Consider the following 5,570-nt stretch of genomic DNA (forward strand, 5'->3'; position numbering starts at 1 on the left):
CACTATGCTACCAGAGCTCCCATAGGGGTCACTAGCTGATGCAATTGCTAATGTGCTTAGCTGCTAACTGAAAGCTTGAAGGTCAATTCCACCATAGGCTCTGTGGGGAAAAAAGCCAGGCCATTTCCAAAAATTATCCATTAAAAACCCTTAAGGGCACAGCTGTCCTCTGACACACATGTGATGGCAATGCATACAGTCGACTCTATGAACTGGTTGGTTGACTGGAACATTGTACAGGGATCCATGGGTGGTATAAATGGTTAGTGTGCCCAGCTGCTAATGAAAAGTTTGGAGCTAGAGTCTAACAAAGGCATTCTAAAAAAGAAGACCTATTTCCCAAAACTCGGCCATTGAAAAGAGTTTAGTGCACATGTCTATACTCAAACACATGGGATTGCTATGAGTCCCAGTAGACTTAATGGGAACTGGTTGGTTGGTTGTAAGATGGATAGAGATCCCTAGTGCTGCAAAAGGTAAATGTTTCCAACTGCTAATTGAAAGTCTGGAGGTCAAGTCCACATAAAAGCCACCTGGAAGAAAGGTCTGACTATCAACTTACAAAAGATCAGCCATTAAAAATCCTACAGACCACAGATCTGGTCTGGCACATATGAGGTCATCGTGAGTCGGAATAAGCTTGACAGCCACTGTTTGGTTGATTGGATGGTTGGAAGATGGCAAGGAGCCCCTTGGTGCTACAAACTTCCAATGAATCCAGCTGCTAACAGAAATTTTGGATATGCAGAACACAACAGGTGCTGCAGAAGGAGGTCTGGTGATCCGCTTCCAAAAATACTCAGCCACTAAAAATCTTACAGAGCTCAGTTCTGTGGCACACAGGGGACTTCCAGCAAATGCTCAACACTTGATGGCAACTGGTTGGTGGAATTAGTGATGGGGTTGGGGTCCCAGGATGATGTAAATGGTTAGTGCACCCACCTGCTAAATGAAAGTTTGGTGTCTGCGTCCACCCAGAGGGGCCTCGGAAGAAAGGCCTGGAGATAGACTTTCAAAATATCAGCCATTCAAAATCCCATGGAGAGCAATTCTACTCTTCACACATGGAGTCGTCTTGAGTTGTGGTCGACTTCATGAACACTGGTCGGTTGGTTGATTAGAAGATAGCTAAGGGTCCCTACATGATTCAAAATGTCTACATGCCCAGTTGATAACTCAAAGCTTGAAGGTCAAGTCCATAAGCAGCACTGCAGAAGAAAAACCCTGGCCATCTATTTCCAAAAATTACTCATTGACAATCCTCTGGAAGCTCTGGTGGCATAGTGCATAAGGCATTTGACTGCTAACCAAAAGGCTGGCGGTTCAAACCCACAATCCTTTAGAGCACAGCTGTCCTCTGACGCACATGGGATTATCATGCATCACAATAGACCTGGTGATAGCTGGTTGGTTGGTTTGGTAACAGAACAGGCATCCCTGGTTGGTGCAAATGGTTAATGTGCCAGCTTGTACCTGAAAGGTTTGGGATCTGGTCCACCCACAGGTGCCCTAGCAGAAATGTCTGGTAATCTACTTCTGAGAAATCAGCCACTAAAAATTTTGGGGAGCAGAATTTTGCATAGGGACACGTGGGGTCATCATAATCTGGAGCTGACTCCGTGGCCACTTGTTGCTTAGTTGGCTGGAAGATTGGATAGGAGTCCCAGGGTGATGCAAATGGTTACTGTGCTCAGTAGCTAGACGAAAGTCTGGAGGTCAAGTCCACCAGCGGCCCTGTGGAAGACAAGGCCTGGAGATCTATTTCCAAACATTTAGCTACTGAAAACCCTATAGAGCACAATTCTAATACCACCTGCATGGGATCACTGAGTCCCATAGACTTGATGGAAAGTGGTTTGGTTATTTTGATTGTCGGATATTAGTCTCTGCATGCTGTAAACTGTTAACATGTAAACCTAGTAACTGAAAGGTTGGAAGTTCAGTCCTCACTGAAAATTGTATGGAGCACAGTTCTGTCCTGGCATGCATGGGGCAGTCAAGAGTCAGTGTTGAATCAGCCACCACTGGTTGGTTGGTTGAAAGACTGGAGGGGTATCCCTAGGGGTGTGAAAGTTTAACAGGCTCAGCTGCTAACTGAAATGTTAAGGAAAGGCTTGGTAATGTATTTCCAAAAAATTAGCCACTGAAAATTCTATGGAACATAGTTCTACCCTGGAACACATGGGGCTGTCATGAATTAGAGTTGATTCCTGGGCTGCTGGTCACTTTGTTGTTTGCAACATGGGACAGGAGTCCTTGTGTGGTTCAAATGTGCCCCATTGTTAATCAAAAGTTTAAGTCCACTAAGGCCCTGTGGAAAAAAGGCATGGTGATTTAGATCCACAAAAATAGGCATTGGAAACTTTATAGAGCACATTTCTACTCTGACACATGAGATGGCCTTGCGTCACAGTAGACTTGATGGCAACTAGTTGGTTGTTTGGAAGACTGGAGAGGGGTCCCTATTGGAACAAAATTTTAATGAGCCCATCTTCTAACCAAAATGTGGGAGGTTATATCCTACCAGAGGCCACGTGGAAGAAAGGACTGGTCATCTACTTCCAGAAATCAGCTATTGCAAATCCTATGCAGTGCAGTTCTGTGCTACACATGGATTCTTCATGATTTGGAATGACTCAATGGCCTATCCTTGGTTGATGTGAAGATGAGATAGAGATCCCTAGCTGGTGGAAATGGTTAACATGCCTATCTGCTATCAAAAGTTTGGAGGTTGAGTCCACCAGAGCTTCTGCAGAAGAAATGCCATGCAAGACTTTTATTTAAATTGTTGTTGTTGTTATGTGCTGTCGAATCAGACCCAACTCACAGCAACCCCTCCTTGGGTTACCAAGGCAGTATCACTACAGAAGTAGATTGCCCCATCTTCCTTCTGAGGAGTGGCTAGTGGGTTTGAACTGCCAGCCTTCTGGTTAGCAGTCAACTGCCTTAGGCACTATGCTACCAGAGCTCCCACTGAAAATCTTATCTAAAAGAGTTCTACTATGATACACATGGCATTGCCATGAGTCCCAGTAGACTCAATGGCAACTGGTTGGTTGTTTGGAAGATCGGACAGGGCTGTGTAGTGGTGCCAAAGTTTAATATGCCCAATGGCTGACCAAAAGTTTGGAGGTCAAGTCAACCCAGAGGTGCCTTGGAAGAAAGGCCTGGTGATCTACACTTCTGAAAAATCACCAATTGAAAACCTATTGCCCAAGGGGGTGCCATCTTCTGACCTCCTCTAACCCCACAAGAGGAAGACAGAATCACCATCAGTAGTCCAAGTCCTATCCCTGTGAGGCCAGACATGCCACATCCCTCCAGCCTTTTCACCAACCCTGACACCAACCATTCCTCCTGCAGCACCTGCCACCTCTCTGCTGAGTTTGATAATTCACTGCAGTGGCCACACAGAACTCACAGATTATGGGGTTTATTAGGGAATCACCAGGCTGTAATTTAAGTTCAGGAACATGCTCAGTCTTTCTCAGCCCGCTGTCTTTCAGCCAGCAGTCTCTCTCAGTCTCTCTCCCAGCAGTGCATGTTTCTCAGTGTCTCTCTCCCAGTAGTACATGACTCTCAGTCTCTCTCTCATAAGCACATGTCTCTCACATCTCTCTCATCAATGTGTGTCTCTGGCATCTCCCACCTGGCAATGAGAGCTTTCTTCTGCCTCTAGGAGGTCTCCTTTTGAGCCTGGCAGAGTGACCAAACTAACCAATCTCAACATCAGAAATCTATACACCTGAGAGAGAGGGAACTTCCCAGAAGATTGCTTCATGCAGCTCCCAACAGAAATACCCCAGGTGGTAACTTTGACAATCAGGAGCTACTCAGTTGCTCAGGGCAAATTCCACCATGGAGTTTACAAAGACTTATGGGTAGAAAAGCCACATTATGTAATTTACTATACTGCAGGCCACCCCCTGGCTTTTCTAGCCATTATCCCTTTTATACTTTAAAAATTAACATCCCCTTCACCATTGGTTTAAGAATAACCACACCCATGAAAGCATGTAAGCCAGCCACTTCATCCCCTTTTCTTCCCCCATTTTAAATAGTCAATTTCTGATTTGCCCGTCCCTATCAAACCAGTACTCTGAGGAGACAAGCATGGTCCTTTCTCTCTGGAGAATCTTCTGTTTTGCTTAGAAACTTCAGGAATCTGCATCCACAAACAAGCAAAGTCCAGCCCAGCGTAGGCCATCAAATTGCAGCAACTTACCACCAGCTCAGTGTCAAACATCTTCCTCTTCGTTTGGTCAGATTCTGGTCTAATCAGCCCTAGCCATCTCAGCTAAGTCGTGGGTACCAGCTGCCGAGTTTAGGAGTCAAACTTTTCCCTTCACTTCAGACCAGCCAGCAACTTCTCTCACATTCTCAGTCCTCAGGGACTATTTCAATGCCCATAGGCTCACAACTCCTTCCATTTCAGACTAGCCAGCCCTTCCTCTCATCCCCAGCCTCCATGGCCAAGGTCAAAGAGTACCAAACTCAGCCTGTTTCTTTGCTGCACTTCCCCCATTTCCACTCAGGTGGACACAGGTGGTCACAAGGGAGTAGCATACAAGCCTACCACTCGATGGCTTCCCTTAAACTTTTAGTCCTGGAAGGGGTTTCTCTCATGGACCATGACTTTCCTGTCTTGATGTACCCAAAACCTATCTGCCTGCTGGAAATTCAAAAAAGCCAAGAAGTCATTTTTTTTTCTCTAGATCTTCTGTTCTCTCAGTAGTTCTGACTGCATCTTTTCAAATGCATATGTCCTTACTCGGGTTCTGAGTGGGGCTCAGGTGTTCTACCTAAACCATCTGCAATCTACATACAGGGTTTGAAACAAAAGCCTCTGTTTTTTCTGGGCAAATTCTATTTCCTCTTTTAACATATCTAATCAAGTATTGGCTGAAAGTGGAGTTACATGCTTTCCATTATCCATACACTATAATCATTTCTAAAGTACAACTAGGTAAGAGAACATGCAGTATCCATAATACATTCAGATAAATACATAATCCAAAACATAATCCTTTTTAAGACATTGCAGTTTCATCGCTTCACCTTGATTACCTTCCCATTCTATGTATATGGCCTTGGGCCTTTGGCTGTATATAACCAAAAGCTCTAGTCTCTGAATCAATTATCTCCTTTAAGAGGTAACACCAACCAAAGTAACCATCTTAGAATCCAAATTTTCACTTCCCAGGCCCCTTCCTTCTTTCTTTTACAAAGTCCCATGCTTCTATGAGTCTGGAACCACTGCAACAAATCCCACCACTTCTGACACCAACTGCCAAAGGAGCAGGGAGGCCACAACTTCTGACCTCCTCTAACCCCACAAGAAGACAGAATCACCATCACCAATCACCAAGGCCTACAATCACAATCACAATCACCAAGGCCTACTCCTGTGAGGCAAGACATGCCATCTCCCTCCAGCCATTTCACCAACCCTGACACCAACTGTTCCTCCCGTAGCACCTACCACCTCTCTGCTCGGCTCGATAGTTCGCTGCAGTGGCCACACAGAACTCACAGATTATGGGGTTTATTAGGGAAGCACCAGGCTACAA

This window comes from Orycteropus afer, unplaced genomic scaffold (assembly GCF_000298275.1).
Source record: "Orycteropus afer afer isolate SDZICR_OR568_19922 unplaced genomic scaffold, OryAfe1.0 scaffold01161, whole genome shotgun sequence".
In the NCBI taxonomy this organism is placed as follows: domain Eukaryota; kingdom Metazoa; phylum Chordata; class Mammalia; order Tubulidentata; family Orycteropodidae; genus Orycteropus; species Orycteropus afer.